The following is an 11,260-nucleotide window of genomic DNA, read 5'->3' on the forward strand; positions in this document are numbered from 1 at the left end:
TGGTGTTGAAATAGAATTGACAAATGAGACTTGAGTAGGGAAGGACATCTGCTTGGGGACTTCTGGTCAGAATGATGCTTAGAAAACTAGTAAGAGCTCAAATAAGTGGAAGTAAATTAGAAAGTTGAGCAAAAAGATGAAAGGAGGATGACCGACAGCCTTCCTGCCGATTGTGAGCTGCGGCCCATGAGAGCTACCTTGTTACAGCTAGATTCATTTTTGCTGTCGTTTCTTGGCCTTGTTGAGCTTGGCTTGGGTACTCAACATTTTTGGGCTTGACCTGATTTTCTCCAGTAAGATTTTCTCTTTCTGGAAAAAAAAAAAATGCACTAAAAAGAGGGAAACTATAGAGTGAGAATGCCAAAGAATGTCTGAGAGTGTGAATCATGGGAAGAGAATTCTTGGATTTATCTTTCCCAAAGTTATTTTTATCTAGAAGAAAGAGATTTGCTTCTTGTGTCCCTGTATGTACAATTTCTTTTATTATTATTATTAATATGGAAATCTTCACGAATTTGCATGTCATCCTTGGGCAGGGGTGATGCTAATCTTCTCTGTATCGCTCCCATTTCAGTGAGCACTGTACAATTTCTTAAAACACTTTTTTATGAAGTTCCTGCTTGGGGAGAGGGAGAGAGAGAGAGAGAAATTGATCTGTTGTTCCACCCATTTATTATATGAACATATAGACACTTTGAATACCTGTTTCTGTCTCTGTCAGCTCTTTTCTCTCACACCCTTGTGGCTGTGAGAAGCATTTGAACAGGCCCCACAAACGAAGTAAATAACTCCACGAAGTTATGTCCTGTGCATTTTGGAGGCTGAGGTCTGAGAAACGGAGATTGCCAGTACAATACATGCAACAGCTCGTGGTGTTCTGGATGTTGCAGCTCATTAGTTGTAGTAAGGCCATGGAGGGGCCTGGTTTCCTGCCTCCCCAAGGCAACCAAGCAGGAAGGAGCAGAGGGCATCTGTACTGTACCCCACCCACCCCCATCCAGGGTACATACCACCCGCCTCAGGCATCCAACAGCCCCACCGAGGAAACCTGGGCCAACCTCCACCCCATTTTACACCAAGTAGGACTAGAAAAGGGAATGGCTTGAAGTTTGAGATGTCAGGACCACCTAATGCACTGCAGATTCTAGGATCCCCTTGATCCACAGTAGTATAGAAACATATTTTATGTTTTGGTGGAAAACCATGCATACTCCCTATACTATAGGGCCTATAGCATACCCTTCCAGGCTGTGAGATTCTAGCCTGTTCATTGTATTTAAATTATTTCATCAAGCTTTGTAAATTGTAGGCAACTGATAGGTAATTACTTTCTATCCTGTCTGGTAGTGACTTAATTGATCCTCCTCCCCCAACCATCCTTAGCCCTTTGGAAAAACCAGTTTTATCTCCATTTGAAATTCACTCCAACATTTTTACTTGTATAAATATGTGCTGGGGTTTCCCCCCCGCCCTTTGAAACAATTGTTGAATAGTGGCCCCCCAAAAGATATGTTGAGGTCCTAATTCCTAGTACCTGTGAATGTGACATTATTTGGAAATAGGATCTTTGCAGATGAGGTCATTAAGGTGGCCAATATGACTGTGACCATATTAAAAAGGTGAAATTTAGCTGGGCTAGCATGGCTCAGTGGTTGAATGTCAACCTATGAGCCAGGAGGTCACAGTTTGATTCCTGGTCAGAGCACGTGACCAGGTTGCAGGTCAATCCCAATGTGGGGAGTGTAAGAGGCAGCCAATCAATGATTCTCTCTCATCCTTTATGTTTCTATCTCTCACTCCCTCTTCCTTCCTCTCTGAAATCAATAAAAATAATTTTTTAGTTAAATTTAGACAAAGAAACGGGCATGCATCCAAGTAGAACCCCATGTGAAGAGTTCAGGGAGGAGAAGGCAAAGACGGGGGTAACACAAATACAAACTAAGAACAGCCAAGCACTGTCAGCAAACCTCCAAACCTGGAAAAAGTATGGAGCAGACCCTCCCTCATAGCCCTGGGCAGGGACGAACCCTGCCAACACCCTGATGTCAGACTTCCAGCCTCCATTTGTGTCATTAAGCCACCCAGTTTGTGTTACTTTGCTATGGCAACTATAGCAAACTAGTAAGCCAGTTATAACATCTCTCTAGTTCCCTTGTATGATATGAGTAAAATCAATTTTTAATTAAATTTTATTGGGTGACATTGGTCAACATGCACATATAGGTTTTAAGTGTGGGTTTCTAAGTTTAAAAAAACTGTACATAGCACCATTTGTCCACCACATAAACTCAAGACTTCTCCTGTCACCTCATATTAGGACCCCCTTCTCCCCGAATCCCCAGAAACCCTCAACAACCACTGATGTTTGTGTTTATAAGTTTCAGTTTTATAGCCCACATATGAGTGAAATTGTATGGTTCTTAGCTTTTTCTGTCTGACTTATTTCACTTAGCATAGTGTTCTCAAGGCCCATTCATATTGTTGTAAATGACACTATTTCAACCTTTCTTATGGCTGAGTAGTATTCCATTAGTATATGTACCATATCTTCTTTATCCAATCCTCTATTGTGGGGCACTTTGGCTGTTTCCATGTCTTGGGCACCGCGAATAATGCTGTAATGAACATAGGGGTGCATATATTTTTGCATATAAATGGTTTCGAGTTTTTTGAGTTTATACCCAGGAGTGGAATTATAGGGTCATATGGCAGCTTTATACTTAAGGTAAAAATAAATGAATGGGACTATATCAAATTGAAGAGCTTCTGCACAGCAAAAGAAACAGACAACAAAATAACAGCAATAAATGGCAGCCAACTAGATGGAAGATGATATTTTCAAACAGTAGCCCCGACAAAGATTTAATTTCCAAAATATATAAAGAACTCATAAAACTTAATACCAGCCCTAGCCAGTTTGGCCTAGTGGATAGAGTATAGGCCTATGGACTGAAGGATTCCAAGTTTGATTTCAGTCAAAGACATATGCCTCGGTTGTGGGTTCGATCTCCACTAGGGGGCATATAGGAGGCAGCCATCAATGATTCGCTCTTATCATATTTCTATCTGTCTCTCCCTCTCTCTTTCTCTCTGAAATCAATGAAGATATATTAAAAAAAAAAAAAAAAAAAAAAAAAAAAGCAAAGCAAAGTTAACATCTAACAAATAAACAATCCAATCATAAAGTGGGCCAAAACCTAAAAATATACCTTTCCCAAGAAGACATACAAGAAAACAATAGATATATGAAAAGATGTTCAACCTCACTGGCAATCAGGGAAATGCAAATTAAAACTACAATGAGATACCACCTCACACCTGTTAGAGTGGTCATTATCAATCAAGACAAGCAACAAGTGTTGGAGAGGTTGATGAAAAAAGGGAACCCTCATTCACTGCTGGTGGAAATGTAGACTGGTACAACCACTATGGAAAGCAGTCTGGCGAGTCCTCAAAAAAATGAAATTTTAACAGATGTTCATTTTATATCTGTATTAAAGACATAAGTTTACCTTTTTCTGAAGATTACCTCTCAGTAAGATAAATGGATCTTCTGTTGTCCCTCTCCATTTATAAAGACTTCTCAGCCAGGATAATTGCTCAGTAGTCTTTGCTTCATTGAGTTATTGGGTTGCATACAGGCATAGCAGTATATCTTTTTAAAAACAATCTATAGCCTTAACCGGTTTGGCTCAGTGATAGAGTGTTGGCCTGTGGACTGAAGGGTCTCAGTTTCGATTCCGGTCAAGAGCTTGTACCTTGGTTGTGGGCACATCCTCAGTAGGGAATGTGCAGGAGGCAGCTGATCAATGTTTCTCTCTCATCAATGTTTCTAACTTTCTATCCCTCTCTCTTCCTCTCGGTAAAAAATCAATAAAATATATATTATTTTTAAAAAACATAATTGGGAACTAACCTTTCAAACAAGCTGCCTCCCTCATTCAGATAAAGGATGGGACGGAAATGAAGCCCTCACAGCTGCCAGGCTCTGTGCTGAGCACTGGAAACTCTGTAGGACATTTTTTAAATGCCTACCCAACAGTCACCTGCCCTCTCCTTCCGTGGTGAAGAACTCCAGAGTTGGATCAGTAGTGTTACCCTTTCCCCCACTTCTCGGGGAAGGAGACCTTATCCTGATGGCTCTAGGACTGACGCGGGGTTCTGGTCCCTTTGCCAGTGATGAGCGAGACGTGGCTGAGAGGAGGGGCCAGAGGAAGAGATTCCAAAAGTAAGGTCTCATGCTCTTAAAGGAGCTATGTGAGGGAAAGCACGCTCTTTTTATGAGCCTACAAGTGATGCCAGAACCATGGTATCCGTCTCGTGGTCACAAGAACAGCTAGCTTGACTAAGGGCAAAACTGGTCACTCCAAATATGACAGAGCAGAAAGAAGGGAAATCCCTGGCTTCTTGATAACAGTTTTGAGCCACTGAACTAACCAAGGCTGAAACTGGTCTTCCTCAAGGCTTCCTGAATGTGAGAAAATACATTTCCTTATTGAAGCAAGTTGAATGAGAGTTTTCTATTCCTTACATCCAAAAGCATCTTGTACCCTATATCTTTGAACTTTCTCATTTTACTGATGAAAACCTTAGGTTCAGAGAATTTATAACTTGAATCCAAGGTAATCTATCCAGGGTCACCCATAAGACAAAATTTGTATCCAATTCAAACTCTAAACCCATCCTCTCTCCACTGCCACTTACCTGTTCTGTGTTTATTATTGGTCACTGAAAAAGAAAAAGAAAAAGAAAAAGAAAAAAGGGACTGATTTCTTCTTGTTTTTTGTTTGTTTGGTAAAGTGTCATAAGAGGCCATAGAGCCTAGTGGGTAATGGCAAACTTTGGTGTTGTGCTGATCTAGGTTTAATTCTGTCTCCATGTGACCTTAGGCAAGTCACCTAACCCCTTTAAGCCTCAGTTTGCTCATGTAGAGGGCGATAGAAATCACTATAATACAAAGTTGTAATGAGGATGAAATAAAATTACATACATAAAGTGCTCATCACAGATCCTGGCACATTATACATGCACAGAACAAAATCGGTTCCTATTATTGTGCCCTGCAATACTACCCTCCCTCTTCAATAGACAGCTGGCATTTTTATTGTGAAGAGAACATCCTGTTCCCCACGCAGAGTGGTGTCAACTTGACTCCAGACTCAGCAGGGTCTCCCCTCACCCTGCTAAGACCGGGAGCCCCTCCTCTTCCTGCCCAGCCAGCACCATCGAAAGAGCCCAGCTTCCCCCTCTTCCCCCTCCCTCCCCCCCAGAACCCCTGGCATTCCTTGGTGGAGCCCAGCCTGGGTTTGTCTCTACTCACATTACCACCCCCCTCCAGGGCTCTGAGAGCTTTGATGTTCACGTGGCTGCCTGGCAGGGGCAGGAGGATAAAACCCTGCTTGTTCCCTCGCTCTACAATAAGACCTTTGGCAATTTAGAGGGACACAGAGATAAAAGACTGGGGGTTTTTTCTTTCTTTTTTTTTCTTCCCAACAACAAATGGTGGTTTGTCTTTTCCAGCTGCTCCTTCAGAGCCACACCAGCAGCAAAGAGCATGAAATCTGCAAAAAGCCGAGGCAGGGGAGAGCTAGCCTACCCTGTGGGGAATTCACCTGCCCACAAGACAAACAGAGAGTGGGGGAAGGGGCCCTGTGTGCGTCCTGCTGGGGTGATCTATCCTCACACTCCTACCCCATCCCCAAAAGTTTGTTTTCTTAGCATTCATACTGTGCCACTTCAGGCTTGGCGCACAGACAGGAGAGAGGGACAGGGAAGGACTGGGAGAAAGGAAAGCTCAGCTTGTCTCGTGGGTAAATCTTGAGTTGATTTGACATCTTCCAGTTCAGAGGGCTTAATGTGGGCAGGCTGTGTATACAGAACACTCAGGCTCTTCCAAGTCCACTTGACCACGAGCAAGTAGAGAAGGAAAGAGAACAATCCACCTGCATGACATGACTAGGCTGGTTGTTTTTTTATCATGTCCTATGTGTCAGATCTTGTGCACACTATGGGGTAGGTGGGCTACTTTCCCGATTTCACAGATGTAGAAAAGAAAGCTAAGAGAGCGAAAGTCAGTTTTCCAAGATCACATCCTAAGGGGTAGGGGTAAGAATGAGACAAAGTATGTGTTCTTAACCAGAAGTTATAATCTGCTCTCTGCAAGGATTATGAGTGACTTTGAAAGCTGTCAAGTGAGATACACTTGTAGGACATGTGTTATTCATTAAGTTGTGTCTCCAAACAAAATGTTAGAGACCCTAGTGCCTGTGAATGTGACCTTATTTGGAAATAGGGTCTTTGCAGATGTAGTGAAGTTAAAATGAGGGCATACTGGATTAGCGTGGACCTTACTCCAATGATTGGTGTCCTTATAAGGGAAGGAGAATTTGTATACAGAATCTGCACAGAAGAATGAAGACAGCCGTGTGTGGCAGAGGCAGATCCCGGAGTGATGCTGACACAAGTCACAGAATGCCAAGGACTGCCGGCAGCCACCGGAAATGAGGACAAGGTGAAGAAGGGTCTTCTCCTAGGGCCTTCGAGAGAACACAGCTCTGCCAAGGTCTTGATTTTGGACTTCTGGACTTCAGAACCATGAGAAAATAAACTTCTGTTGTTTCAAGCCATCAAGTGTGTGGTACTGTGTTCAGGTTGCTCTAGGAAATTAATGTAGCATCTCTCTTTGTGAGGCTGAAGAGAGAGTTGGAAGTGGGGTGGGAGCAGGGAGCGAGGATGCTAGTGAAGTAAGGGATGAGAAAGGAAAGGTGAACTGGAACCAAGTTTGATGGCTCAGCTCCTTGAAAGTGAGAAGAGTGAAAGAAAGTTCCTACACTGCCTGCCAGCGAGGGGAGGGATTGGGAAAAAGCAGATGCTGCCATAGTTGGCCCGGTGACAATGACCTTGCCCCACACCACCACGCCAGCCTTCTTACACCTCACAGGGCTCTTACATCAGACTTTTCTTCGGTTACTGCACTCAGGGAACATGTATTTAGCACTCACAAAGTGGCTGGTGCTGAAGGGGGTGGGGATGAGGGCCAGAGGGCAGCATAAGGAAGAAAGATAGGAGCCTCACAGTTTATTTAGCCTGGTGGTGCTTCACCTCCCTGTCATCCTAGGAAGTGTGTGCTCCAACCTCTAACCCATCCCAAGTTGGATGGAGCATTCACCCACCTCGCTGAGCACTTTCAACCCCTTTATCATAATGCTTGGGTATTGCCCGGCCAGCGGGGCTCAGTCAATCTCCGAACCAGGAGGTCACAGGTCCATTCCCAATCAGGACAATGTCAGGTTCTGGGCTAGATCCCCAGTGTGGGGAGTGCAGGAGGCAACTGATGAATGATTCTCACTCATCATTGATGTTTCTATTTCTCTCTCCCTCTCCCTTCCTCTCTGAAATCAATTAAAAAAATATATTTTAAAATCATAATAATCCTTGGGCATTGTACTGTGTTTCTCTTTATATATTTGTATACAAATACAGGTATATGATAGATCAGTGTTTTTCAACCTTTTTTGGGCAAAGGCACACTTGTTTCATGAAAAAAATCACGAGGCACACCACCATTAGAAAATGTTAAAAAATTTAACTCTGTGCCTATATTGACTATATATAAAGTAATTCTCTTGAATAGGAATCAAATAAACACAAAGAAAGTATTTTATAATTACTTTATTATGAAATATTAAGTAAACAAAATAGTGAAAAATTATAAAATTCTTGTCTTGTCTGCACCTACGGCACACCAGGCAACATCTCGAACAGCGGTTGAAAAACGCTGTGATAGATAAATGGATAGATATAGATAGATAGATAGATAGATAGATAGATAGATAGTGATAGATCCTCCCTTCACCCAACTGATGGATGGAGTATGATGTGACCTGTACCTGAAGCATAGACATTCCTGAGCACCTAACAAGGCACCTTATATGGACTGTACATTGAACCACCAATCAGCACCTGCCAAATACCCTACTCCCCCCCCCCCATTCCTAAGTCCCTAGGTCCCTAATCATGTGCCTTAACATGAAACCACCAGTCAGTGTGTGCTGAGTGCCCTAAGCCCTGTCCCTTCCTTTTTCTCCCCCTCAAAAGGCATGTTCACCCAGCATGTGTGCTCTTTCTCCTCTGGAAGGCAGCCCAGCCCTACAGGGGTCTTCTCCTTCAATAAAGCCGTGTCCTGGTGTCCTGGTTCTCAAGCCCTTCTGTTTCATCTTTCAGATGAAAGAAAGAAAGAACGAAAGAAAAAGAAAGAAAGAAAGAAAGAAAGAAAGAAAGAAAGAAAGAAAGAAAGAAAGAAAAAGAAAGAAAGAAAGAAAGAAAGAAAGAAAGAAAGAAAGAAAGAAAAGCTCCTTCATTAGGTTGTGAGCTTCTGAAAGGTAAGGCAGCATCCTATTTAACTCTGCCTGGCCAGTGCCTTCACAGATCCTGCTGATAGTAGTTGATAGTAAATAGTTGATCAATAAATGTTCAAGGTATTCTAAAACAAAAAGTTTTTAAGAAATTGAAAAATAGGCAAAGGACATAAATGCACAAATGACAGAATGAAGAAATATAAATGGCTCTTAATCACATGGAAAGATGCTCAGCTCTAGTCATAATAAGAGGAATACAAGTTAAAGCTACACTGAGACAATGTCTCACCTCTCAGGCTGGCAAAGGTGACAAGATGATGTGTTGGGAGGCAGTGGGTCACTAGCAGGCTCATTGGTGCTCACAGGCGGGCAACAGGTAACTGAAAGGAGGTCAATTAGGCAACATCTACCAAAATTACAAATATGTTTGCCTGGGAGTATTACCAATATTACAAAATTATAATATCTGGGGAGATCTGAAGTGAACCTCACAGCTACACCTGCAATCATAAAATGGAGTGTGTGCAGCACTGTTTGCAAGAGCAAAAGATTTTAAGCACTTTAAGGGCCCTTCTCTGGAGAACTGGGAAAATAAACTGTGGTGCTTGAATAAGAATGAAGAAGATAAAGACTATATTAGTAAGCACTTAATTTGCATTAAGAAACACTGGGAGGAGTCCCGTGAAATTCATGACTGAGTTTCCCTAGGAGGGAGCAAGATTTCTCAAGTCATGGTTTTCACATCATTTTTATTCATGTATTTCCTAGTCAAAAATAATAAAGAAAGATTAAAAACAGAAAAAGCATGTAATATCAAGTAAGGTTTAGATGATATTGTTGGAAAGGTCTCTTGAATGCTGCAGGCAAGCTCATGAGGAAGAAATAAAAAACACTCAAAACTCAAAATAAATTAAAATTTCAAAAATACCTTAAAATGTATCCACTTGGTCAACCAATTTCCTAGAAGATTAAAGATGAGATCTATTTTCCTTAAGAATAAAAACTTCAGTGAAAAACAATAACCAGTCAAAAGCCCTTCAGCTATCTGAAGGTCCCATTGCCCACGGTGGGGAATTCATAGCTCGAGATACAATTTGCCTAGCTACTCAGTCCTCTCATTTCCCCCCTGCCAATCCCACTGGAATTCCATTTATTTCCTACTTTCAGCCTTCCCTAGCCATTTTCAGCCTCTTTCTCAGGCCCAGTATCCTCACACACCTTGACATTTTTACACTCCACCGTATTCCATCAGAGCCTCGCTCCGTACATTTCAGATTTTAATTAAAACCCTAGATGCCTCATGGAAGTGAAATGCCCTGCCCAACCCAGGGGACACTATAACTCATTAAACCCCAGGAAGATAGAGACCATCATAATGTATTTTATCAGCATTTTCAGATGGGGGGAGGGGAGGCCTAGAGAATGGATCACTTTGTCCATGGTTATGTTGTGGGGGGAGGTGGGGCCAGGATGGAAAAGGAGCACTCTGACTTAAGAGCCCGGTCTCACTAGTGCTTCTTCCCTAGATGTCCCTCAAACACTTTATGGTCTCTAGACCTTTACTTCTGCTTATCAACCCTCCATTCATGCATTCATTTATTCCTCAAACATCCATGGCTGCCTATTATATGCCAGACACTGTGCTAAGTGAAGGGGATACAGAGATTAAGGAGACATGGTCCTTGACTCTGAAAAGCTTACAGTCCAGAGAGAATCTTCACAAGTAAATATACGGACCCACAGACAGGAGGTTCTGCAATGTGAGCCAGAAAAGGACCCCTGTCCATTTGTATACATATCTCTCTTGTTTTTCCTCCTCTGCTCAGGAAGTCATCAGGAAGCCTCCTGCATGGATCACAACTGAAAATCAACTATGAGGATTCTTCCCGGGGAAGTACTAACTGAGGTGCTAACAACTGACGTGCTAACAACTATCAGATTTGGTCATGGGGTCTGCTCTCTTGTAGCGGACAGTTTTATGAATGTTGTTTCATGTTGAAACAAAAACAAAAGTATTGTGTATTTTTGCTTCTTACCACAAGAATCCAGTTTGAAAATAAAACAGAAAGGAGATCTAATCTGATACTTCTCAGGGTAGAATTCAGAGAAGAGAGCAGGAAAGAAGAGCCCTGAGATCTTATCTATTGCCCTTAAATGTCCTCTTCCTTATCACAGTCCAAGCACTCATGTTCCTAGCACCATTGTGCTGACCAAGCTAGAAAGGACTGCCTGCTCACTAGATATGCAGTCTTCCCTGTGATCTACTCAGTCTCTACAGGACAGGAGTTACTACCCATGTTCCCCTCTCCCCCCAAACCAAGCATCAAAACTAGTCACACACACCTGGGTTTAAAGACTGTAACCTTCGGCCTGACCCAAATTCAAAGTCCTCTTGGGGCACACTCCTAACTAGACTGACCTCTGCATGCACACCCATCAGCTCAGCTCCTGAACTAATAGTCATATAGGCAGAGCCCTGGCCTGCTCTGCCCAATACTTACTTCTGCAACCATCAGCCTGGCCTCTTGTGCTGCAGAGTGGCAGGGAGGACAGGCAGGCTCTGGGACCTGAGAAGAGAGGGTCCCGAAAGAGATTGGGACTGTTCCACCTACGGTCACACAGGCTGAGGTTAGGGTTACACTCCAGACATGGATGCAGAGGGTGTACACGTGAAAGAAATGCTATGGTTGGGGGGAGGGGGGATAGTAATTTACTTTTTTTTATTTTTCTAATTTTTTTTTCAATTACAGTTGGCATGCAATATTATATTAGTTTCAGGTGTACAAACATACTGATTTGACATTTATATAACTTACAGAGTGGCCACTCTGACACCATACATAGTTATTGCAATATTATTGATATACACTAGGCTGTACTTTTCATCTCTTGACTGTATTTAT

At 42.5% G+C, this 11,260-nt stretch overlaps 1 pseudogene; it reads right to left on the reverse strand.

The window, feature by feature from the left end:
• Positions 1-491: 491 nt before the first annotated feature.
• LOC118730983 lies at positions 492-589 on the reverse strand (annotated as a pseudogene).
• Positions 590-11,260: the final 10,671 nt, after the last annotated feature.

Source organism: Pipistrellus kuhlii, unplaced genomic scaffold (assembly GCF_014108245.1).
Source record: "Pipistrellus kuhlii isolate mPipKuh1 unplaced genomic scaffold, mPipKuh1.p scaffold_m20_p_3, whole genome shotgun sequence".
In the NCBI taxonomy this organism is placed as follows: domain Eukaryota; kingdom Metazoa; phylum Chordata; class Mammalia; order Chiroptera; family Vespertilionidae; genus Pipistrellus; species Pipistrellus kuhlii.